This window comes from Mus musculus, chromosome 1, assembly GCF_000001635.26.
Source record: "Mus musculus strain C57BL/6J chromosome 1, GRCm38.p6 C57BL/6J".
NCBI classification, from domain to species: domain Eukaryota; kingdom Metazoa; phylum Chordata; class Mammalia; order Rodentia; family Muridae; genus Mus; species Mus musculus.
In genome coordinates, this window is record NC_000067.6 from 192,761,736 (window position 1) to 192,788,088 (window position 26,353).

The following is a 26,353-nucleotide window of genomic DNA, read 5'->3' on the forward strand; positions in this document are numbered from 1 at the left end:
TGTCACCAGAGAGACCTTACCACCAACTGACAGAAACAGATGCAAACACCCACAGCCAGATGTAAGGTGGAGCTTAAGGAATCCTTCAGAAGACCAGGATGAAGGATTGAAGGAGCCAGAGGGATCAAGGACACCACTTAAAAACCTACAGAACCAACTAACCTGGGCCGATGGAGCTGACAGAGGCTGAACCACCAACCAGAGAGCAAGCATGGATGGACCTAGACCCTCTGCACATATGTAGCACTTGTGTAGCTTGGTCTTCATGTGAGACTCCCAACAGTGGGAGCAGGGGCTGTCTAGGACTCTGTTGCCTGCCTTTGGGACCCTTTCTCCTAAAGATTGAGACCTTGTCCAGGACAGGGGTCTGGTTTCTCCCATGAGTGACAGCTTCTGCTCTCTGGAGGATCCTGACTTCCTACACTTCTCCCTGTTTCACCCCTGCCATCTAGCTCCTAGAACGGGTTTCTGGAATTCTGTATAAACAGAGAGGCCATCTTTTCAAGAGTAGAAGGGAAGTTTTCTTGGTGTTTTAGCCTATCTCCTGTCACAGAAGACGGAGGCTGCACTAGATGTCTGTCTCCTCTCATGAAGAATTGTAATTGTAAAGTGTTCCTAAAAAATGCTTCTGTAATCTGAACATAAATAACCTTGTGCGTTTTGGGAAATTTCTAGAAGCCCTGCTTGTTCAAAGATCCCTCTATCTTGAGCAATGCCTCTATGTGAAGGATTTACCTGTGAAGGACTCGTTTTTATAACATTTCTTTTTGCTGCAGTCTCAGCTGTATTATACACGAGGTGATCATATGCACGCATGCATAGCATTAATAATTATCAGGAAAGCAGTAGCATTGTCTCCCCCAGCACACCTAAAATCTGGATCTGGTCCCCACAGCTTCCACCCAAGGGCACAGAGGAACTCAGAACTCAGCCATGGGCTGATTGAACCACACATGCGAAAGTAGCCAGCTCCCAGATGCCCATGGGGCTGGTGGATGGGTTAGATGAAAACTACTTAGCCCAGGGCCAGCCCTAAGCACTCTAGAGACATTGGCAGCTACTAGTTGGTGATTTAATGCATCATTAGCCTACCTGGCTGAGGCCCTGAGTGGAAGAAATCCAACTAAAAGCAGCTAACCTGACCACAGCCACCCCCACCTGCTCCTCTTCTCCTCCAGCAGTCGGCAGCCCTCAAGTCTTCTTTGGGGCCACTCTTCTTCCTTTTCCCATGCTCAGCCCAGGCCCCCCACTCCTTGAACAGCATGTAAATGGTCTTGGAGCTACCACTTTCCTGTACAATAGACCATGCCCTCAAATGGTGAGCCAAGAAAAACGCTCTTCCTTAAATTGCTTGTCAGAGTATTCTATCACATCAATAGGAAACGAAACCAACGCCCACTCAGTGCTTGCCTGCAACTGCAGATGGTACAGAACCTTCTGTACCCAGGCAACCCTGGTTTTAGAGGGCACTGCATCCCACTAAACCCAAGCTAAAAATACCCTCTCAACACCACTCAAAGAATTCTAAGTCAAACTATTTTCAGTCAGGATCATTTGTTCTATCATATCCTGTCTAGATAGCCACAGATGGAGGAAGGTCTTTCTCATAGTAGCTATGTGTCTACATGCCCAATGGCTGGGACTTCTGCTGAACACATGTATGTACAATGGCTGGGACTTTTGTTGAGCACATGTATACACAGTAGTTGGGATTTCTGCTGTGCACATACATGCACAGTGGCTGGGACTTCTGCAGTGTGAAACATAAGAGCACAGACTTAATTTTCCCCCTCTTCATAATTTCATGAATAGAAAATGTTTTTAACCGTAGATCTCAGCAGCTCCCATCTGAGTCTTTTTCTTTCCTTATTAGGAGCTTTCAGCTTGAAAACTAAAGCAAACACTGTGAGGCTGATCTGCTGCATGTCTGATTTTCCAGTCTTGTGCTTTGAGGCCATTGTTAATGTTACTTAACACAAGCACCCTGGAGCTGCGATGGTTAATCTAGGGACAAGCCTACTATAGGACGGGCGTGGCAGGGTGTGTGTGTGTGGGGGGGGGGGGGAGGTGGCAGATGTGTGGACACAATGGAGAAGCTATGCCCTCTCTTCAGTGGGGCTGGTGGGCCTTTACACACCAGGCAGAATGGTACACAATTTAACAATTTGTGTCAAATTTCATGAAAGAACAATTTAATGTTTTTAATTAAAGTACATTTAAGATTCCTGGATCACAGTTGCACACAGGTAAGAGAGGCCTACATGATAAGAGAGAGCCACTGAATATTTAATTATATGAAGGATGTCAGAGAATTAAGTTCTACCAGCAAACTAATCCAGGCCTCAGCCGTGGGCTGGGCATTAAACATAAACGAACGGGCAAGTCCAAAGCTCAGGACCAGAGTCCCAACTTGTAATGTTGACAGATGGGAGAAACAGACAGGAAATTGATTTTGTATTACATATTGGAAAGAAGAGACCCAGGGTTGATACTGTTTTTAAAGTATTTTGGGTTCATAATATCAAAGAGACCCACAGGACAAGAATCTCAGGCACAAACTGGAGAACTGCCACGTCTTCTCATTCTTCTCTGGTGTGTGTGTGTGTGTGTGTGTGTGTGTGTGTGTGTGTGTTTTCATCTTATGAGTAGCTTTGTGCACACCCTCATGCAGAGGTCAGAGGGTATCACTGGGTGTCTTCCTCCATTACTCTCCTTAGATTTTTGGAACAGCATCTTTCACTAAACCTAAAGCTTCGCAATGTGACTAACTGGCAGTAAGCCTCAGGGGTCTCCACCTCCCCAGTCCTGGGATTTCGGGCACATCCCACTATGCCTGGCTGGACTCAGGCCTCAAGCTTGTGTGGCAAGCATTTCACAAAGTGAGCCATCTCCCTTCATTTCTAAAGTGAAGAGGTTCCTTTATGTGGCTTCCCTACTGTTTCTCAGTAGTTCTAACCTGAAAAGAACACTTTGCATATTCACTGTCCTGAAAGAGTACTTGTTCTAGTCACAATTATAGCTTTGAGGGCGTCACCATCTACTGCAGGGGAAACCAGGGCTCAGCAAGGTCAGGAAACTTGCCTAGAGCCACACAGCTTAGCAGCAGAGCTTGGACTCAGACACATCAACCTGTCTCTCTGACCTTCCCTCAGTAATTTTTTTCCTTATAATGAAATAGGTCTGTCAGAATGATAAAAGATGGTGTAAACCATCTAAATGTAAATAAACTTAAACGTAGGTATAATTTTAAATACTTCCTAAGGAAAGTTGAAAGCCAAGTAGATGTAATTAAAATACACATGAATGTCTACCTCAGCTACATTCCTTCAGAGACGAGTGAAGAAGGCTGAATAAACCATGCTAACTCGTATGTCAGAGAGTTGGTGGGCCGTAGACAGCAAGGCTGCGTAGAACAGAAATATTCTGAGTTCTAAGTTCAGGAAAGGTGAGCGCACTCCAGAAACCACTACAATGAGAATACACGGCTGCATACTGCAGGGACAATCACAGCTTCAAGGGGGGTCAGTGAGTGGACCAACTCCGGGCCTCAGCTTCTTCTGAGGATCCAACTGGATGGAACCATTTGCAGTTCTGTTTGCAGAATACAAATAACATGGTTCCCTCCCCCTAGAAAACTAAGTCCAGACTCATGGTGACCCTTCCAACAGGTCTTCTGGCCACATCCTATAAAGGGAAGTCCCTTCTCTAAACCTAATGCCACCAGGACATGCAAGGGGGGATGGACCAACTGGAGGTGACTCCAGGACTCAGCAGAAAGTCTTTTAACACAAACTGGAGACTTCTGAACCTGCAACAGGACATGCCAGTTTGAAGAGAAGGCTGGATCTTTCTCAGGACATACTTGAGGGCAGTATGGCTTCAGCTGACATCACCACCCTGGGGTCACCTGCATGACTAGAGTCGCTCAGCCGATGGTGGAGGGCGATTCTGGCTTTCTGCGTTAGCAGACTCCTGCCTCATGTGGGCAGTGTTCCCCCAGCAGGGTGACTGGATCTTTTCTACAACATGGCAGTGGAGGTGGGGGTGGGGCTTTGGGAGCTGGAGCTGCAGGCAGGTAAAGGCACCTGAGAGAAAAGCAGGGGACCCAACTCTGGTCCTCTGGAAGAGCTGTGTTTGCTCTTAACCACTGAGCCACCTCTCCAGCCCCTGAAGCAAAATCTTTTTAATCCAATTGTTATAATGTATTTTTTTTTTAAATCAAGCGGGAAGAATATTAATCCAAAAGCAAATTTTTATGCTCGGTCCTCAGTTTAGCATTCTCTGGCTTGTGCGGCATACCACCAGCAATCCTCTCACCAAACATGACCCTAAGTCTTTTTATATGAGTGTTAAAGACCAGCAAAAAGAAATCAACTTTTTCAAGTCCCTAGTTCAACAGAAAATAATGATCTGATATTGCGTTTCCCCCCTTGACAATTCTCAACCTATCTTACAGTTTTTTAATCAACAATAATGCACCCTCTGTATTTCAGACTCCTAGATTAGGGAAATCTGAATGAGTCAAGTGTCTCTTACAGCGGAACACTTTACATAATTTTTTATTGAAGTATGCTTTTTAAAATGCAGGCTTTTAAGACATGGACTGGCTGTTGTGGTAGGGATGTACTCTGCCCTAAGTTACAATGTTTCCCAGGGTGTTGCCTCGTCCTGAGACTCCATTTTATAAGCAGCTTTAACTCTATTAGAGAAGGATGGCCCTGTGTTGTGCCCATAAGTGCTACCATTTGGCCAGTGCTTGGCACGGACGGATAACTTATTTCTAAAGGCAGAAAGGGTGCCACCCTGTACCTTTATCAAAGTACACTGGGGTCACATTAGCATATTAAAATCATATCAGGAAAATCAGACCAAGAACTTCCCAAGTACACCAGACAGAGACAGGGGTGCATCCCCTCAACTGGGCTCGGTTAAAGAGGCTCTCTAATACTGCCGTGTCAATTGCTCCATCAGCCTGTTACCTCCCCAGCCGTAGTCACCACACACCACAGAGGCTTGGCTCTGTCCTCAGGTAGCCACTGAAATTGCTGACTGTCCACCTGTCCTCCTCCCATCTGTCTGGAGCTGGCTCTGCTCTTCACCTCCAAGGCCTCCACCCTCACTTCTGCAGCCCAGCTCTGCAGCTGCACCTCCAGGAGCTGAGTTCAGGTGCTCCTTGCAATCCCTTTAGTCTTCTGCTCACCCGCAGTAAGGTCTCTCTGAAGGGCTGTGGACTTCTGCGGCAGCTGCCTTAACCGTTTGTAAATATTTTGTAGCCTACATACAAACATACATAGACAGTAGACCACTGTACGAAGACAGGGTCTGGCTGCTGGCTCTTGCTGTGAAACTCTCCCCGCCTTCAAAGCACTAAGAAGAGGCTCTCCTCTGCCACGTGGACTCTGAATCTCTTCCTGCCAGCCTGTCTCTTTGGCTGGGTCCTGAATCCCCCTTGCTGCCTCTCTGGCTGCTCATGACATTAATATCTCTCCTAATAAACTCCTTAGTTCCTAGTAATCTGTGTTTTCTTGAACTACCTACCCCATCCAGAACCTAACAGACAGACTGACTGATGGACTGACTAATTTACTATGTGATATGTAATGTGTGATCTGAGGATTACATCAGTAATTAAGATGGGAATGAAAGAATCTATGCTTGACTAAAACCAGCTAACAAGGGAAACCGTAACTACGTGGCGAATTGCAGCAAGTAAAAATGGTAGTGGTTGTGAATTTACCATTACTTAATAAATTCTGTCACTATGAAAAGGCACAAATGTGTCCATCAATATTTCTAACAACACACTAATGACACTCAGCAAAGTAATTACCGCTGTGATGAAACCAACACGTCCCAGAACCCCCTTCTCTCCTATCCTTGTTACTAACTGCACCAGAACTGACCCCAGTCCAATCTCTGCCTCCACAGCTCACCTATGTCCAGTTTTGAGCTTCACTTAACAGCACGGTCAGTGTGGGGCAGTGGACCGTGTCACCAGACAGAAGAACTGGTAAGGTTGTAGCAAGTTCAGAACCCCCATAAAACTCATAATTGAGAAAGGTAGGAGTTCAAACTAGCTCCTGACCAGATACCTGTCCTGGAGCATGTAACCACTACACCTCACTAATAGGACCATGACAACAGGTCACATAGTACAGAGCCTAGAGTTCTCCATACTAACAAGGTATCTAGGGCCCCCGAGTACTTAGCCAATAAACAATCTCCTGGGTTTTGACCTTTTTCTTTTTAATGGTGATGTAACCCTGCCCTGGCTGGAACTTGCTATACAGATAAGATCAGACTGGCCTGGAACACAGAGATCCTCCTGACTCTGCCTCCAGAATGCCAGGCGTAAAGGCATGAGCCACCACAATCATTCCAAGATTGAATTCTAACTGACTCTGTGGCTCAAAAAGCAATGATATATCTTCCATTATTGTAAATCTTCTTTAATTTCCCTCCCCTAAAAGCTCATTTTTTTGTTTGTTTTGTTTTGCTTGTTTGTTTTTAAACCATATCTCCTGTTACCCAGGCAGCCTCCTATGCTGTAACATAGCTTGATTTTGAATTTCGGCAGTGCTAGAATAAGAGACGCAAGCCACCATGCCCTGTTTATACAGTGCTGAGGATGGAACCCAGGGCTCAGTGTGTGTTCAGCAAGCACACTACCAACGAGTCACAGCCACAGCCCCTGTCAAAAGTCTGTACTGAGCCGGGCGGTGGTGGCGCACGCCTTTAATCCCAGCACTTGGGAGGCAGAGACAGGTGGATTTCTGAGTTCGAGGCCAGCCTGGTCTACAAAGTGAGTTCCAGGACGTCCAGGGCTACACAGAGAAACCCTGTCTCAAAAAACAAAAACAAACAAACAAAAAAAGTCTGTACTGCGCATAGACACATGACTTACCTAATATTTTTTCTCCTTTACTCAACAGTTGGATTTTAATAGTTTATTCCTTCCTGATATGAACAAAGTTTACTTGCCTGGAGTAAACCAGCGCTGAAGGCTTAATTGTTTTGTATCATTTGTATCTTTCTTTACCGACTTTAGGTCCTACACAGTTTCCCGTCAAGTTTCACAGCAATGCTATAGCCTCCTCATAAACAACCAAGTAGTGGCCCCTCTCCTTTCTTAATTATTTTTTAAATGTTTGGCAGATTTCACTGTGAAGCCAGCTGGCCTGGAAAAGGACTTTAAGCTACACTCAGTTTCTCAGGACTACTCAACTCTTCCAGTCCTCGTGTCTTGACTGTTCATTTGAAAACCTAGGAAATTTCTTCTCAATTTTTAAATACACCAATATAATGTGGCTGGCTCCCTAGAGCATCCTCAGGACATCTCAGTTTGGCTAAACTAAACTCCTTTTCTTTCCCTGACACTAGCGTTAAGGTTGGATAAGAAATGTTCCCCACAGACTCGTTGTTTGAACATCTGGTGCCAGACTGGTGACCCTGTTTGGGAAGGTTGGGGAACCTTTAGGAGGTGGAGCCTGGTGGGTCACCGGGATCGGACATTGAGGTTTATAGTCAGGCCACACTTCCTGTTCATTCTGTCTCCTGACTATAAATATAATGTGACCAGCAGCCTCCTGTCTCCTTCCCACTAAGAGAATAAACCCCTAACCTGCACAAGGAATAAACCCTTCTCCCTGAAACTGCTTATCCTGGGGCATTTTGATCAAAAGGATAAAAAAGATAACTTAAACTACTACCTTCTCTCTCTCTCTTCCTTCCTCCCTCCCTCCCCCCTCTCTCTCCCCCTGCCCTCTTTCTCCTCTTTCTTATGAGAGTTATGATCAAATATCCTGCAATAGAACATTATACAAATCTGAGCTTTCATGGCGTTTTGATAACTTTGTTTCAGTATTATTTATAATCCCTGTATTTTTGTGACTTTTACTTATTTTTAAATTTGGTTTTGTTTCTTGGGACAGGGTCTCATGTAGCAATGGCTGCCTTGACCTCTTGGCCCCCTGCTTCCAAGCAGCCCCATCCTGAGTTCTTTCCACACCTTTTTAAAAGCCTCCAAAAAGGCCCGTAGCAAGTTCTGCAAGAACCAAGAATTTTATTTCTCTGAGGCCCCAAAGTATGGCACCCCTGCCCTTGGGCCACACTGACCTGGGATCACCAGGAGATCTTGCCAACTGCCAACCAGGGCCTTGACCTCACCTTCAGCTGGTGACTCTCCAAGAGAAAGCCAAGTAAAAACCAGGTAAAGCCTTTGTCCCCAAAGAAGGCTCCAAACCCCAGCCCCTAGCATAGACAATTCATTGGTGCTGGTGGCCTTGAAGGGTCTTGGAGAACACAGCTTGTCTTTCTGGGGTGCTGTCAAAACAACACATCCATCAGAACTGTCCTTAGCCAGCACATAAACCATCCTACGGGGAGAGAAATCACAGGGAAGTCGGAACATGAAGAATAGAAGCCAGAAAGAATGGACTTCTAGACCCTGAGTGAAAGCGCACAGCCCTTCAAAGCTTTCCCTGAGCCGCGTCCTGTGGCACTGGAGCAGATGCTCAGCTCTACATAATAGAACACCACACTGAACGGAGCAGACACACTGCATAACGCTGTCAGTCCCCACACGTAGAAGGCCCTGATCTAAAAGCGGCCAATAGCTGTTGAATCTGGGGGAGGAGAGCCTGCATAAAAACTGGTGTCTCCCAGTCTTGCCACTGAACAGATGAGGGAAACTAAGTCCAGAGAGTTTCTGGAAAGCGAAAGAGATCTTTAAACTGAGAACTGGGGCTCGGTGGTTAAACATTTGCTGCACGGGTTTGTTGGCCCAATTTCAACACACACACACACACACACACACCACGAAGAAAACAGAAATCTCTGAGCTGGGCCGGGTGGGGGCGTGGGGAGGGCCTGTAGGCGCCCTTCCTGCAGGGAGCAGCAGGGTTCTCGGTTCCCGGGACTCCGTGCCTTTGTGTCGCCGCCCTCCAGCACGCGGACACGGACACGGGAAGCGGAAACGCTATTGCGTTTCTCCCCCACGTCAGCGGCGAGCCTCCCACGACCTGCTGCGGCACCCCAGCCAGCCCCCTGTCTCCGCGCAGGTTAAGTCGTGGCAGCCTTTGCAACCACAGGCCCCTGCACGGCCGCCAGCTCCACGCGCGCCCGCCGCCAGCCCCCGCGCGCCCTCTGACCCTGCGGGGCCTCACCACCCACGCCCCCTCCTGCTCTCCACGCGCGCCCCCGATGCACGGCTTTTCCCCTGTCTGTCTCGCGCGGGCGAAATCACCTGGATCGCAGTGTGCAGAGCTGGGCGAGCGGGAGAGAAGGCGTCCCTGCACCCCGCCGCGCTGAGCCGCGGCCCGGGAGGGACTCGCGAGCACAGCGCGGGTCAGAGGCCGCGGGGGTGAGCGCCTGGCCTGAGATGTTGTGCCCGGGTTCCCGAACGCAGGATTGGCCAGGGCTCTGTACATTTACTGGAGCCGAATCATTACACAGGGTCCCACCAGAACCTCAGGCTCCAGGATTCTTCCGGTCCCCAAAGGAATGAGTCTGGGGCGGGGGTGTGTACGGCCTGCCCTGCTACAGGAAGATGACTTAGACCAGTGAAGGGCAGACTAAATAGAGCTGGAGAAATCTCTGCAAAACCGACTTTAAAATCATCTTCACTTCCACCTTCCCCAGCACCAACTAAAACAGCCGGACCAGGAGTGCCAGGTTGCCCAAAATAAAAACACAGGGTGCCAAGTTAATACTTTCTTGGTATCATATGGCCTTTGTTGTTTGGAAGACGTAATATACTTTCTAACAGTTCCTGGGGGTTGGAGAGATGTGGCTCAGTGAGTAAGGGTTTGCTATGCAAGTGTTAGGATCTGAGTTTAATCCCCACACTGAAGTAAAGAGCCAGGCATGGCTGGTGTGCCTGTAGCCCCGTCATTGAAGGTAGAGACTCTATCGAACCCCTAGATCCTGACCAGCTGCCTTAGTCTAAACAGGAAGCCTCCAATTAGAGGCTAATGCAGACCCTGCACCACAAAAATGAGGTGAGGCAAGAGGAAGATGTGGAAGCCTTGCTCTGGCCTCTTCAGGAGAGCACCCAACATGCATACAACATATATGTCTTGTATATTTGTAATAACAGTGTGCCTTGGTACCTGACAAGTCTGGTCACTGTAATAAAGCCCAGGGTTTGGCCCAGAAGGTGCCAAAGTGTTAGCTCTGCTCTGGGACAGTCAGAAGAGGTGGTCCTCTTCTGTGTCAGGTTCTAAATGGCCTGTTACTGTGGGTTCAATGCCATTTAAGTCTAACTCTTTTCTACATGTGCACAGTGCTCATTTGAAGACATAAAATAAAGTCAGGTTTGGCTAATGTAAATCAGAAACATCTGTGTAAGAGAAAATACTCCAGGCTTGTGACCCAGCTATACAGCCAAGACAGGAGGATCCGAAGTTCAAAACCAGGGCTACAGAGTGATTTTGACAAACTGTCTCAAAATGTAAAAGTAAGCATTGGCAGAGGAGACACAGCTCAGTGGTGGAGCCTTGCCTCACATGCAGAACACCCACAATACCAAAGCCCAAAGCAAGACTAAGCAATGAGCTGAAGAACGTGCCGGCGGGGAATATTCCAAGTGGTACTTCTTAGTACACGTGGATTTAAAACAGTTGATGGAAACATCAGAATCCAGTTGCACGTAGACAAGAGACTTGAGTGTGGGAGTGTATTTTGACAAAATTATCTTATATTCTAAGAGACTGGAAGCTTTGCTGGGCTTCTCGGGTGAAGTTAATAATATACATTGAGGTCACTCAAGACTACTTTCTAGTCGGCCTGTTTGTTTAACTTGCCTTTCAGAGAACAATGTAACAATGGGCTTTACTTGTCTTGGGTTTCCCATATAACCAACTTTCACAATCTAAACAAATGCATAGCTGTAAGCTTCAATATGTGCTTCTCCATGCCATGACCCAGTGTCATGTATGTGTGCTCTAATAATCATCTGCTGAAAACATACAAAAGAGATTTAAAGCAGTCTTCTTAAGTGAGCATTCACTGTAAGTCTTGAGGACAACATTCTGATGTTGCTTGTTGGCTGTTTGTTATCAGGGCCACTTGGTGTTGGTGACTTATCTCTTGTAAAATCTGTTAAAGGTTTCTACGCCGTTTCCCCTTACTTCCTCGTGGGATACCCTTCTCTGCTGCTCAGTAAATACAGAGCAAAGCCCATCGTGAGGGACAAACACACAGGGCCACACTCATATGACAGCCTTCAGGCAGAGCACGGATTCAGACTCAAGTACAGTGAAGACACAGGAACATGAGGTGAAGAATTCAAATCTAGACTTGCTCTCGGTTAAATGAAATCCAAGAGAAGTGGTTTGTTCCTTAATGCGACATGATCAGTGACTCTTGAGTTTTTTTATGAACGTGTTCAAACAGTCTGCCCATGTGGAGGATCTTTAGTGCATGTCTTTGCATCAACAGTCAAAGAGAGAGACAGAGACAGAGAGAGACAGAGACAGAGAGACAGTCAAATCAAGAGACGAAATTTCGGCAAGGCCCAAAGAAATGCATCAGAGAGCCACCTGGTAACCAGGCTTATAACCCAGTCATATGACCAAGACAGGAGGATACCAAGTTCCAAACTGGGGCTGCAAAGTAAGTTCAAGCCCAGCTGGTCAATTTAGTCAATCTGTCTCAAAATTTAAAAGTAATCTGACCATTTATGGGAGATTATAAATTCCCAGTTGTATTCTGTGTGTTTCCAGATGTAATTTCCTCCTGTTCTTAGCACTGGAAACACCCTGCGTGCTGTTTCTGCGTGTTTCTATGCATTTGATTATTTCCATTGAATTTCACTTTATTTTGATCTTGGGGTCCGTTTGATCTTTCATTAGTTCTCACCATGTAAATTTAAATCTTCTAATAAAAATTTGGCAAAAACTAGCTGGGCGGTGGTGGCACACGCCTTTAATCTCAGCACCTGGGAGGCTAAAGCAGGCAGATCTCTGAGTTTGAGGCCAGCCTAGTCTACAGAGCAAGTTCCAGGACAGCTGCTACACAGAGAAACCCTGTCTCTAAAAAAAAAAAAGACAACAGAGCTGGAGAGATGGCTCAGAGGTTAAGAGCACTGACTTCTTCCAGAGGATGTGAGTTCACTTTCCAGCAACCACATGGCAGCTCACTACTGTCTGTAACTCCATGATCTGACACCGTCACACAAGCATACATGCAGGCAAAACACCAATGCAGAAAAGAAGAAAGGAAGACTTTTAAAATTGGCAAAAAAAATTAAGGTGAAAATTATTAATAAAAAGGACAGAGGATACAGCTGTAGACCCCTTTCCTAATGTGTGTGAAAGTTCAATAAGAAAGTGCTTACTAGTATGTGCAGGGTGCCAGGTTTAAGTCCTAGTATCAGAAACTGCAACAAATAAGTAAAAAGTGTTAAATTGCAACAAGCAAATAAGATGTTAAGGTTGGCACAAATGTGGTCCAACAATACCCACAAGGAACTGCCAGATGTGCCAGCTCTTCAGGAGTCATTGAGTACCTGAGAGAAACTAAAGGATTTCCCTCAGAATTTCAGTCCACAGTCCCTCGGTGACTCAGTTTTGTGTAGTGAGGCAGAGTGACCGAGCAGGAAGCATGTGGTAGAACAAACCTCATGGTAGACAAGAGGCACTGGGGTGAGGGGAGGGAGCCAGGGAAGAGAACAAAACACGATAGGAACCCCAGGACGTGTACCTGCAACTGACTTCTGTTGGGTAGACCCCATGGGCTAAAATGTCAAGCAGTTAGAAATCAACTAACTTAAATGCATGAGCCTATGGGGCCAATTCCTGTACCAAGCAGGAAGGAATGAGCAATATCACACCAGCAAATACTGTAGAATGTCAAAATTCTTAAGACATTTTAGCCTGTTGGCTGTTGGTTTTATTTATAGGAATAAATACCCTGGGAATAGTCTATCATATAGAAAATAACTTTTCATCTTTATTGAAGTACAATTGACAAAGCTGTATTGTCTAAGGAGTATCCTTGAAGCCTTGATATATGGAGACATTATAAAATGATTACCACAGTCAAGCTAGTTAATATCTATCATATTGCAGTTAACCATTGTGTGTGCTCATGTGTTTTGTGTGTGTGTGTGTGTGTGTGTGTGTGTGTGTGTGTGTGTATAGGATCCTGTAAGTGGGGCTGGAGAGATGACTCAGCAGTTAAGAGCACTGACTGCTCCTCCAGAGGTCCTGAGTTCAAATCCCAGCAACTACATGATGACTCACAACCATCTGTAGTGGGCATCTGATGCCCTCTTTTGGTATCTGAAGACAGCGACAGTGTACCCACATACATGAAATAAATAAACCAATCTTTAGTAATAAAAAAAGAGAATTTTGTACATGTGTGTGTGTGTCTCTCTGAGTGTAGAATCCTCTGTGTGTGTGTGTAGGATCTTGTGTGTATGTGTTTCTCTGTGTGTGTAGAATCCTCTGTGTGTGTGTGTGTGTGTGTGTGTGTGTAGGATCCTATGTGTTTGTGTGTCTCTCTGTGTGTAGAATCCTCTGTGTGTGTGTGTGTGTGTGTGTGTGTGTGTGTGTGTGTGGTTACCTGTGTCTATGTGTGTCTCTCTGTGTGTAGAATCCTCCTCTGTGTGTGTGTGTGTGTGTGTGTGTGTGTGTGTGTGTGTGTGTGTAGGATCCTGTGTGTATGTGTGTCTCTCTGTGTGTAGAATCCTCATGTGTGTGTATCCTTTAGCTCCATCATTAGCAAATTTCAAGTCTACACCGTTTTTGATTGGTTCATTCATTTTGTTTCACTTTCTGAGACCCAGGCTGACTTCAAAGTCACGATGGCCTTGCGTTCCTGATCCTCCTGCATGCTGAGGTCATAGGCATACACCAATATAATAACTGTGTTCTGAACTAGAGTCACCTTGTGAGACAGTTAATCTAATACTGCCCCAATTGCTCTATCCTGTCCCTTGCTGTTGCCCCTAAGACCTGCAGAGCCTTAGACCTTGACCTGACTGGGGTAACTAGGTAATAAAAGAATTCAGGCACCCATACTGAAAGGCTAGGCTTGAGTGGACCATGCATTCTGATGGAGACCCAGAACTCAGTCTGTTTATTTTCTATCACTGAGTGAGGGGGTAGGTTTACTGTGTACAGCAGAATAAGGAAGCAGATTCAGTAATCTGGGTAGGAGGTGTGTGTGTAGGGGAGCAGTCTCAAGCTGTAAATATTGAGGAGGAGGAAGCTATAGTTGACAGTTTCTGCATTCACTGGTTTTAGCTAAAGGCTCACCATTCCTCAGCACTCAGTTGGACCAGAGGAAGGCTCTGACATTTGCCTGAGTCTGTCCAGGGAAAAGCTCTGCCGCTCCCACTGGTAACTTGGCCTGGCCATGCTCATGTCGGTACGCACTTCCACTCAGAACCTTATCCCTCCCCACAGCTGTCTCCTGTGTCTTTCTTTTATGTACTCCAGCACTCCCCACCCTGTGAATGTCTTTTGTTTGCATATTTGTTATTTATGTCAGCATTATTCAAACTACTGGCAAGACAATGCATTAGTAGATTATAAGACACAGTTAATGGGCCACAGCTAGGCTTGATTTTTAACGAGATGAAAGGGAAGAAAACACGCCACTGGACTTTTATTAAGAATGATGACTACGGTTGGAAATGGTGCATCTGGTTACAATGAACCTGGTAAGAGGGATAATGGACGATTAGGATAAATCTGATTGACTAAGAAAAGTTGTTCTATACTCTGAAGGCAGACGTCCCATCTGGAAAAGGATGTACATACAGCCACCACCACTGTAAAACAGTCAACAGCTGATATTTCATATTAACATCTCTCGGAGCTCATTAAAAGACACTTGTCTAAAAAGACAGCCTCCACTTAGTTAAATAAACGTGAATCTCCCCTTTAGTAGGAATTCTCCCTATTGTTAGAAGGGAGAATGACGAAAGCAAAACTGGAGACTGCGGTAAAGTCATCTCTCTCTCTCTCTCTCTCTCTCTCTCTCTCTCTCTCTCTCTCTGTGTGTGTGTGTGTGTGTGTGTGTGTGTGTGTGTGTTTGGTAACACTTATTAGGAACATTTTCTTGGCTGTATCTAAGTATTTTTAATTTTGTACTTCTGGATTTATCTGCTGTTTTGTGTATAGGAGTTTTGCCTACAAGTATGTCTGTGCACCATGTGAATGTCTGGTACCCAGGGAGGTAAGAAGAAGACATCGGATGCCCTGGGACTGGAGTTACAGCTGTCCCTGAGCCTCCACATGGGCGCTGGGAACTGAACTCAGGTCTTCTAGAAGAACAAGTGCTCTTCACCGCTGAGCATCTCTCCAGCCCCTGCATTCAAGCCTTGAGACAACATCAAGCTTTATTTTGGGGTGAGGTGGGGAGGAAGGTATATTTGGGTGCACAAGGTACCACAGTTCAGGTGTGGCGGTCAGGTGACTGCCTTCAGGATATAGTTAGCACCTTCTTCCTCATTCAGACAGGGCCTCTCTTGCTTCTGTTGCGCTGTGCCCTTTAGACTAACCGGCTGGAGCATCCCCAGGTGCTTCTCCTGGCTCCACCTCCATCTTGCTGTAGGAGTGTGAGGCTCGCAGACCTGTGCCACTCTAGGTTTTCTACCTGGTTGTGGAAACTAGACTCAGGGCAGCATGTTTTCAGGGCTCATGCTTTTGTCTGCTGAGCAGTCTCCCCCGGCCCATGGGCTTCTAGTTTTTTGGGTGTCACTGCAATTATTGTCCTACAGAGCTCTTGCGGGGGGGAAAAGGAAAGAATTGAATACACTGCTGGCAAAGAAAACAATATCTTTCCAACCAGAAAGTATGCATCTTAGGGTTTCTATCCCTGCGATAAAACACCATGACCAAAAAGCAAGTTGAGGAGAAAAGGATTTATTTCACTTATCCTTCCACACCATAGTCCATCAGTGAAGAAAGTCAAAACAGGAACTCAAAACAGAGCAGGAACCTGGAGGCAGGAACTGATGCAGAGGCCATGGAGGGGTGCTGCTTATTAGTTTGCCCCCCACCCCCGTGGATTGCTTGGTCTGCTTTCTTATAGAACTCAGAACCACCAGTCCAGGGATGGCACTACCCATGATGGGCTTCGTCTTTCCCATCAATCACCCATTAAGAAAATGCCCTTCAGGCTTGCACGAAGCCTGATCTTATGGAGACGGTTTCTCAATGGAGATTCCCCTCCTCTCAAATGACTTTAGTTTGTGTCAAGTTGACATAAAACTATCCAGCATGGTATGCCTTTAAAAATGTGGAAAAACATGGGTTCCTGTTTGCTTACTTCTGAAATCAGCCCTTAGGTAGACAGGAATTATACGTGTTTTGTTCATTGCCACAGCCCCAGTAGTACTGGGAATAATATGCTATTTGTGTCTTCACTGCAGTATTTGCTGAAGTGCTGAAGGAGCCAACCAAACTGAAAAGGAACACTGACCTCATGTGACTCCCCCCCCCACCTCATGTGAGCCCCCCAACTCCCTACCCTCCATACCCCCACTCCCACCCTCACCCCAGGATCTATCTCCTTTGTCCTGTGGGTTTTCCATTTTCTGTGAGCCTCTATCACTTGCTAGGAACTGGGAGGGTCTCCTAGTGCATCCTGGGTAAGGGAAGAGACTGTGGGTGACCTTGAGCTCTAAGTCAGGGAGCCAGGGTTGGGTGTTGCTGAGGCAGAGCAGCAGCTGCAGGACACCATCACTTTTTCAAGCTTGGTGGCCAGCATCTGTGCCCTTAAAAGGCTACTGAGCTCTCTCCATGCTGGAAAGATCTCACCTTCGCTCTCTTCATTCACTCCCAATTCACCGTCAGAACCACTAGAAGAACACATGGCGTGTGCGACCACAGACAGAGTTTTCTTTCTTTGTTCTTCAAACTCACTGCTCCGTCTTTCCAGAATGTTCCATGCACACTGTGCCCAGCCAGGGAGTAGTAAGGCTGAGGAGAAAAGAAAGTCTGCTGAATGTCTGAATGGATTTATTTTAAACACGTTGTAGAGACAACAGCTTGGAAGACAAGGCTTCCTTTTATCCCCAAAGCTGTGCATTTTGAGAAAGGACAAGAACACATGTGTATCTATCTGTCTCCAATCTTTTGACACGATGCCCACAACCACCCTCCCATACCCAGTAAACGTACCATAGGAAGACAGTGGTTTGCAGACTGGGTGTTACTCTTGAGCCTTTGAGTTGGCTTACTGGGATAAAACCACATTTTGAAAAGCAAAATGTAACGTAATAGAAACTAGCTGAGTACTGGCATGCGTGGTAACTTCTGCCTCCTGAAGCTGCTGGCTTGTGCTGCAGGCTCAGACATGAGGAAATGCTTTCCTACTGTGGTCAGGCCATCTGAGTGCTACTAGCGCTCAGTAGCAGAAGACACAGGATTCTCTCCTCTCAGAGTGTCCAGGAGAAGCACAGCTCCAGGAAAAAAAAAATGGTTGCTGGGTGAGGAGCAGCCACAGCCTACACTGATGGCACAGCTGACCTCACAGGGAAATATTCAAGGAATTTCTACAGCCACATAAAGGAGCGATGTTTGAGGCTCCAAAGAAAACAAGAGACACAAAACAGCTGGAGTCAGGACAGGAAAAGAAGCAGAATACAAAGTGAAAACTGAGGGCCTGTGGAGGCAGAAGTCAAGCCGAGAATTGAGAATTCCAGCACAGCTCACACTTGCTGAGAGCATTGCTAACCTACACTAGCATTCCTTTCATATTCACATTAACCTTGTGGTTGGTATTGGTGAACCATGCTCAAGGCCTAAGATGCATAGTTAAGTATGTGCCCAACTCCTTGTTATACTTACTGGCAGTCTAGTATAACAAGACTAAACTCGTTTACAGTAAAATAAATAAGTAAATAAATATCTTGGGGACTGGAGAGGTGGCTCAGTGGTTGAGAGGACTGACTGCTCTTTCAGGGGACCAGGGTTCAATTTCCAGCACCTACATGACAGCTCACAACTGTCTGTAATTTCAGGACCTCACACTCTCATACAGGCATACATGCAGGCAAAACACCAATGCACATAAAATATAAATAAATATATATTTAAAATGTTTAAAAAAATAAGGAAGTAAGTAAACCTGAAGTCACCCTGTCACCTGTGTGTGACCCAGGGCTTTATCTTTTCTGCTGGAATCCTACCCCGTGCCTAGGAACCACTCTGTGGCTTTGTTTATGTTATTGATCCTTCCAGTGTGACTTCAGAAGCCATCAAACCAGTGTGTGTGGCCACTGTGAAGACACACTCCTGAAATCTTCTCTGAGAGAGCTGCACCTATGTCCGGGGGGGACATGTCTAGTGCCAGTAGAGCTCATAGGCTGGGGGAGGAAAAGAACTGAGTATGGAAAAGGCCAAGCAGTACGAGGAAGTCAGAAGACAGAGAGGGATAGAAACAAAGGTCTTTATGGAGGTGGGCTGACATCTCCTGCCAGGATGAAAGAGTGCTCTGGGTTAAGAGACCCTGGGAAACCCCATCTTCCTTGTCATCCTCCCTGGCTGTTTATCCCTGGGACTTTCTTCCCCTGCCATCCCCCTTCCCTGCCTACCCACACCTCCCAGTTCTCCACTGCTCGCTCCAGGGTGTACTTGCCTTTTTCCCAGGCTCCTCTCTTTCTTGCCTGTGTAATTACAAATGTCCTTTAATGCTCCCAGCTCTGCTCCACACTAGCTCATCCTGAAGGTCTTTTCTGTAGCAAAGCCATAAAACAACTTTACCTGAGTTAAAGTCCCTGAAAGGTCATGGGGGCTTGTTGTGCCTCTGTGGGTGATGGCACAGAGCTGTGCCTCTCTGACGCTGCACTGCTGGAAGGAAGGACATGGGCAAGGACGGACGGACCTGGGAACATGGTCATCAAGACCCAAGGCTGAAGCAGGTGTGGTGATGCACACCCAATTCCAGCACTCGGAAGGCAGAGGCAGGAGGATCTCTGTGTGTTCAAAGCCAGCCAGGGTTATGTCATGAGAACCTGCCTAAAAAATAAAATAAAATAAATAAAGCTGGAGTTGGAAAGATGGCTCAGTGGGTAAAGATGCCACCAGCAAGCCTGATGACCTGATTCTGTGTCCCAGAACCCATGAGTTACAAGAAGAGAACCAAATCCCTACTTGTCCTTTCTCTTACACCACACACATACACACGCACACATGCACACACGTGCACACACACACGCATGTGCATACACATGCACACACACATGCACACACATAAACATGCATACATACAGACAGACAGATAAAATGAAGAAAAGAAAGGCTCAGGATGACGAACTGAGTGGGAAGAGGCGGGTGCCAAAGCTGATATGGACAGGATGCCACAATGGCTGACTACTTATTGCCTTCTACCCCAACTGGTACAATGTACAAGCTCTGCCCCTAGACACATATTCTTTGCAGTCACAGACCAAATGACTATCAAGAAATAAAAAGGAACCTTGGGAGCCATTGCTGAGAGAGCATGTGTTCAAACAGAATCTATGTAACTGACCCTGAGTAAAGAGGACCTCGTGTTCTGTATCTGTGTATGTGGCAGAGTTCAGTTTATGATCTGAGGTCAATTCTAAGAAAATGAAATTACATCTCTCAACACCAAAAGCTGTGACTCAAGCCTGGTGTGTTACTAATGAGACCTCTGGACCTGGCACTTGGAGATGCATGATTTCCACAGAACAGTTAGGACAATCCAGGCAGGAAATGAGGCAGGACAGTGTAGTCAGGAGATGCTGCTGTGTGGAGACTCTGGTGAGCAAAGCAGCAGGCATGACTAATGACAGCAGGCAAAGCCCAGAGTCTGGAGTGAAGGTCCAAAGGCTGCTGAGAAAGGAGTGCACAGAGCTATGCCTGAACCTGTAGGAGCCAGGGCATGTGGTGAAATGTGATGCCATGCTATGATGTCACATTGTGATGTCACACTGTGATGTCACATGGAGGCATCTCTCATGGTTGTGCTCACAGAAAGGAGGGTGGAATGGAAGGAAGAGATTCCCAGAAATGTATGTTTTACTAATGCTGGGATTTTTATTTCCCTTCTCCCAGCATTCCCTGTCTTGGGACACAGCACCTGAGACTTGTGAAAGCTTATCACCCTGTGGAAACTTTCAGGGTTCCTCAGGCTCTGTTTGGAAGGTTCTGTGGTGATGGATATTCTCAGCCACCCCTGTCTCAGGTGAGTCTTTTCCTTGTCCACAATTGATAAGGGTAGGGAATAGAAATTTGCTAGGCAGAAAAGTAGCAGGGACCCCAAAACAGAGCTGTCACACTCTTGTCCTTGGTAAGAAGTGGGAAATGTCCTAGGTTTTGCCTTGGGCAGAGACCAGAAATGACAGAAGGGGTATAAGCTCTGATGGTTTGTCTCACCTGTCCTAACTTCTACAGGAAGCTGAGCGTGGGGGGGGGGGATGGGGGAGATGAGGGGGGAGGTGGGGGTGGGGGGAGATAGGGAGTGGGAGGGAAATGGGGGGAGGGGGGATCCTTTCTGGTGACAGTTTGGAACTGGATCCCTAGGTTTTCATGGTTATGCTATTCTCCAGCTCCCACCTAGCTCTTAAATAAATGTAGAGACTCTTGAGGGCAAGTTTTACAGAGTCTGGGAGGCCACTGAGCATGGACATTCCAGCTCTGTTCAGGTCCACTAAGGAAAAGCAGTCAGAAGAACAGAAGCGTCCTTAGACCTGTTGCTATGATAACACATTATCCTCCATTGTCTCCTGCCTTAAGACTTAATTAAGGGACTGGAGAGATGGCTCAGTGGTTAAGAGCACTGACTGCTCTTTCAGAGGTCCTGAGTTCAATTCCCAGAGACCACATGGTGGCTCACAACCATCTGTAATGTGATCTGATGCCCTCTTCTGGTGTGTCTGAAGACAGTGACAGTGTGCTCATATAAATTAATTATATATATAATACATATATATGTGTGTATATATGTATATATATGTGTGTGTGTGTGTGTGTGTGTGTGTGTGTGTGTGTGTGTATGTGTGTGTGTGTGTGTGTGTGTATAATACTTAATTCAGGGATGGAGGTGGCAGTCTGAGGGACTTGCCACTAGACTTCACAACCTGAGTCCAACCCTCTGAGCATACATGGTAGAAGGAAAGACCAGCTGCACAGGCTGCCCTCTGACCTCCACTTGTGTGCTGTGGCACATGCACAGGTCACACACATACAAAATAAGTACATACATATAAAGTAATTTTTAAAGAGTTCATTCAACCAGGCCTTTGCCACACACTTGGTCAAGAGACCACCTCTTAGGAAGGCTAATTCACTTAAAGAAAGGCACACGACTGAGATGGAAGGAATAGTATCCCCTCAGTAAGGTAATACACTTTTTCTTTCCAGAACGCCACTCTTGGTGTGGTCACTTGCAGGGTTTCCACTGTGGATCCTAACTTAGAAAAGCACAGCCCAAGCCGGGAAGTAGTGGCACACGTCTTTAGTCCCAGCACTTGGGAGGCAGAGGCGGGGGATTTCTGAGTTCGAAGCCAGCCTGGTCTACAGAGTGAATTCCAGGACAGCCAGGGCTACACAGAGAAACCCTGTCAAAAAAAAAAGAAAAGAAAAGAAAAGAAAAGAAAAGAAAAGAAGGAAGGAAGGAAGGAAAAAAGAAAAGCACAGCCCTGTCCTTCCTTTCTACCTCTTTTTTCTTGTGAATTCTAACCAAAGCCTAGCTTATGCTGTGCCCGATGGGCTGGGATTCCTCACTCTTTGAAACTACCCACCCTGCTTCCGCCGTGTGGCTTGCTCTCTCCTCCATCTTCCTCCTCTGGAAGCTCCCTGTCCTATAGGTTTTCTATCAAAACACTGGGAGGGGGGGAAATCCCAATTTCCCCAGTAATGCAATCGCACCAGTTCACAGTTGTATCCGCAGAAGTAAGGGTCCTTCTAGAGGGGTTCTGGGGGCTTGAGGCTTGGGACAGGGGCTTGGTGGGTAGAGCAGAAACAGGTGGGTAGGATTAGAAGCAGAAAGAATATATTAGAAGATAGAAAAGGGAATAGGGTGTAACACAAAAATATTTTTAGTAGCTTTTCCTGATGCTGTGCATGGGGTATAGGCTTTCCAGCATGACACCGCCTAACTTGGGCTTTCGCACCCATGCACTGTGTGTGATACACGGGGCTCTACACACTCTTTCTTGAAGTCTCATTAACATTTTAAGACTACACCCAGAGGTAGAATGTGTGCCTAGTCCCCCCCTTTAGATGCTGTGGGGTTCCTGTGAGTCTGTAGGGTGCCTGGTCAAGCTACTGCAGTCAGTTCTATTCAGCCTGCTGGGGATGGAGGGACAGGCCCAGTCGTGCTCTTTGCCAGTGAGTTTTTCTCATGGAAATTTTGCAGCCTTCGTGAGGTGCTGTGAATCTCACCTGCCTCCCACTCTCCCGCTGCTCCAATCTCCCACTGCCCCACTCTCCCGCCTCCCCATTCTCCCGCCTCCCCACTCTCCCACCTCCCCACTCTCCCTCTTCCCCATTCTCCTGCCCTGTTAAAGTGTCTTTCTACATAAGGACTTGGAGGGAGAGATCCGAACTGAGACAAAGCGTGTTTGATAAATAAATCTCACAGATCCTGATATTTCCAGAGAAACAAGGACTCTGCCCACCTTGGCTCTCACTCCTGCCCTCACATCCCACCTGGGGCAGCTCTGGAAAAGAAGCTGTGACATCACTTCCTTCCGGTGATTCTGGGTTGTCCAGCTTTACTCTGGGAAGCCTTTGGCACAGACTTCTATGAAGATCTAAGAGGGAGCTGGCCACATGCTAAGTCACCCTTACTTTCCCTGCCTTCAACAGCTCTTGGAAGCAGATGGGCCTTGCTGAGATAAAGAGGCACCACTAGGTGGCTGCCCGAGACCTTGCTGAGCTGGTGGTTCTGATCAGGCTTTCTTAGGCAGGGGGTGTGTGTGTGTGTGTGTGTGTGTGTGTGTGTGTGTGTGTGTATGCGTGTTTGTGTGTATGAGTGTGTGTGTGTGTGTGGCTGTGTATGGATCTGCGAGTGTGCATGAGTGTATATGTGTTTGCATGTGTGTGGGTGAGTGTTTGTATACACATTTTTGGCAGGGAGCTGTCCTGTAGAGAGAATGAGGATAGTGAAGTCAGAGGTCTGTATGAATATGATCAAAATAGATTATATCCAAAATAAAAATGTCATAATTAAGTCTATTATTTTATCGAATTAATGTACACTGAAAAAAAAAGGGAAGGAAAGAAATGAAGCCAAAATGCCTGAATTCACCAAGCAGGTTAATGTAGTGTCAGAGGGTCTTTCTAAGCCCTGGGGGGTGGAGGGAACACAGGGCACTGAGAAGCAGCATCCCTTGGTGGTAGTCATTGTTTTAGCTCATTAGATAGTTAGTTGTTAGCAAAGAAACTGAAGTGCTAGTCTGCTCTCATCCCGGCTACTAGAAATGAATCAGGAACACGGATGCTGCTGGAAACCCGAACTCCGCTAAGAAGCTGACTCAACTTCATTTTCATTCACAATCAGAAGCGTAATGAGCGCTTCATCACGCCACACCCGGGTGAGGGGCTGAGGACGCAGCTGTGAGCCACAGTCACAAGACCCCACTGCTCTCACAGAACTGGTATTTTAGATAAATTGATATTCACAGAGAAAAAAAAATTGTACAACTTTTCCATTGGGAACTCGATCTGTGTTTCCATGGCAACGCTCTTCCTTTTGCCCAGCCCTCACATGTAGAAGTGTGGGGTAATAAGATCGGCTTTATCCACCACAATTAGATGTCGCACAGGTTTCCTGGAGTGGGGCTATAATGGTTTACAAGACTTTCCACCTCTGGCCCACTTTCCTCTTGGTCATGGGGAACCTGGACATAGCATCTGGGGTGTGGGCCGCTCCTGAGGCAGAGAGCCCAGTGAACACACTGAAGGCTTAACTACACCACTGGGAAATACGAGGGAAAACTGTCCCAAACCCAGAACTCTAAGACTGTGGAAACGCTCAGAAATGAAAGGTGTGGCTTTCCTAAGCATTGCCAGCTTTCTCTCCTTCTCAAGCCAAGTCAAACATGATACAATGTAGCTGACTTTCAGACTTCCCACAGGAGGAAGTATACATTCTAAACCCAAGTGTGGAAATCACACTTGGGTCTGGAAGATGTCTAGTTTGAGCTGCAGGAAGTTAAATGCAGCTGGTCCCCTCAGGCTTACTCGTGAGCACATTGAAGAACCAGCTAGGAGACAGGCTGTGTGGAACTGCAGGACGTCGTACTTTACAAGGGGCTGGGGATCTCTGCAAAAGAGCCTGCCCAACTCCCAAAGCCCGGACAGACACAACCCTGGACACAACCTAATAGTGTCAGTTTCATCTGCTTCTGCGGTGTTAGAGAAGTGTTTCTTGCCTTCTTTGTTTGGGTTTTCTAGATTTCCCCTGACCTGTGCTGAATCCATGGTGCTAAGTACTACATATAGGAGGGGAAAAAATGTGACAGAGCCTGTCTGCAAAAGGGGTCAGTGTAGGTGTGATTGTTAAGGATTTCAAGACTGAATCATTCTTGATCATAGTGGGGTCTGAATTCAACAAGAAAGGAATAGAAGAAAGGTGGGGGTGAAAAGGGAGGAGAGAGGAGACAGAGAAACACATTCTCTGTGTTTGAGACAGATTGGATGATTCATCCACAAGCCATGAATTGAAGTGTGGGATGGACTTCCCCTCTGACTTTGTGCTTCTTGCCTCCAGAACTCTGAAAGTGTGCATTTCTGTTAGGCTAATGGGTGTGTAGCACTGTGCTATGTCACTAGAGGAAACTCAGAGACCTGCTTTCCTCAATTCTTGTTCTCTGGCTTTGGTCCTTCCTCGCCTGTGTGACAGGGTCACATCAGGTGTGGGAGAGCAGTGCTGTTGGGAAAGCATTTTCTCAACGATGACCTTCTCAGGAGACCCAGCCTCTAACTGAAGCTACCTCTGAGACACCCTCAGGAACAGCCTCTCAGATGCACTACAGCTGTCTTCAGGAGGACCCAAAATGAGACTGTATAGGAACAGAACACAGGGTTCCTCCACCCTTGGCCAGAGTGTGACACTTTTACTGGAGCCCTGTTCTTTCTGTAAAAGGAGAGGCTGTGTCTCTGTGAGTGCCCTTTGTAAGTGACTTTACATGGTATTGGGTGTCAGTGCCCTTTGTAAGTGACTTTACATGGTATTGGGTGTCAGTGCCCTTTGTAAGTAAGTGACTTTACATGGTCCTGGGTGAATTTAAAAGAGAAATGGAATTTAAAGCAATAGTTTGAGCAAACCTTGTACACTGTAGCACTCTTAAGGATATTTTGCTTTCTGTGTGGTTGTTGGCGAGTGTCCATAACAGGAAACAGAGCCATACTTTCAGGAGGCTTTCTCTGTGTTTGTCGATGCCATAGAAATCAACACACAACTTTAATTTGTTCCCCAAATGAAGGAGTAATAAAATTTTTAAAAACACTCAGGACAAGTCAGAGTGTCTGTGAGAGCCAAGAAACAGACTTAGTGTGTGTGTGTGTGTGTGTGTGTGTGTGTGTGTGTGTATTTCTTCACAGTTTTCCAAAAATCCTAGTCGGGACTGTAGATGGCCTTGGGTAACACATTCATCCCAGCAGTCTAAGAGAGCAACACATTACTGAAAGTATTTCCCACCCTAAGGGCTTCTCTCCATCAAAGCTGATGGCACCCACAAGGCTAGGCTCCAAGCTGTGGTTTTTAAGGAGCTGGGGTGGGCTAGGGAGATGCTCAGTCAATAAAGTGCTTGCTGAACAAGCATGGGGACCCGGGTTTGGATTGCCAGTGCCCAGGTAAAAAGCTGGACCCAGCAGCATGTGCCTGTAACCCAGAACTGGAGAGGCAGAGACAGGAGGGTCCCAAGGGCCTGTTGCCCAGCTATTCTAGCTGAACCCTGAGTCCCAGGCCAATGAGAAAGAAATAAAGGGGAGGGTGGCTGAGGAAGACACTGCCCACTGGCGGCCCTGGTGCCACGGCAAGAGACTATAAAGTAGTGCTCTAGGAAAATTACAGCAAGCAGCTGGTATCAAGCATAGCTGGAGCAATGCTATCTGATGCTTGGAATCCACGTGGTAGGAGGCAAGAACTGACTCCGCAAAAGTTGTCTTCCGGCCTCTACATGTGTGCATATGTACACATGCACACACATACACAATAATGTAGTTTTTAGTGAAAATAACTCCCTCTGGGAGTCCAGACCTGCACATGCTGGGGTCCCACACTATGACTTAAAGAATTTAGGTGTTTCGTTAGGGTTGGAATCCCATGTCATCTACAAAGCTGCCTTTTTCAAATTGTGCTGTGTTGCCAAGGGGTTCTTAGGACAACCCCAGGGAACTGGCTCAACCATATAGCCACT

The 26,353-nt window shown here is 46.6% G+C and overlaps 1 protein-coding gene and 1 long non-coding RNA gene across 2 annotated transcripts in view; one reads left to right on the plus strand and one right to left on the minus strand.

Moving 5' to 3' along the window:
• Hhat (hedgehog acyltransferase) overlaps positions 1–9,484 on the minus strand; it is a 258,395-nt gene extending 248,911 nt beyond the window's left edge. Inside the window, exon 1 of the mRNA NM_144881.4 lies at positions 9,245–9,484. The gene's annotated coding sequence lies outside the window, so the exon portion shown is untranslated. The remainder of the gene's footprint in view (positions 1–9,244) is intronic.
• A 10,481-nt stretch (positions 9,485–19,965) lies between these two features.
• Gm31078 lies at positions 19,966–25,361 on the plus strand. The gene is made up of 3 exons (XR_373900.3): positions 19,966–19,996; positions 20,106–20,169; positions 23,409–25,361. It is a non-coding gene; the product is annotated as a predicted gene, 31078 (long non-coding RNA).
• Positions 25,362–26,353: the final 992 nt, after the last annotated feature.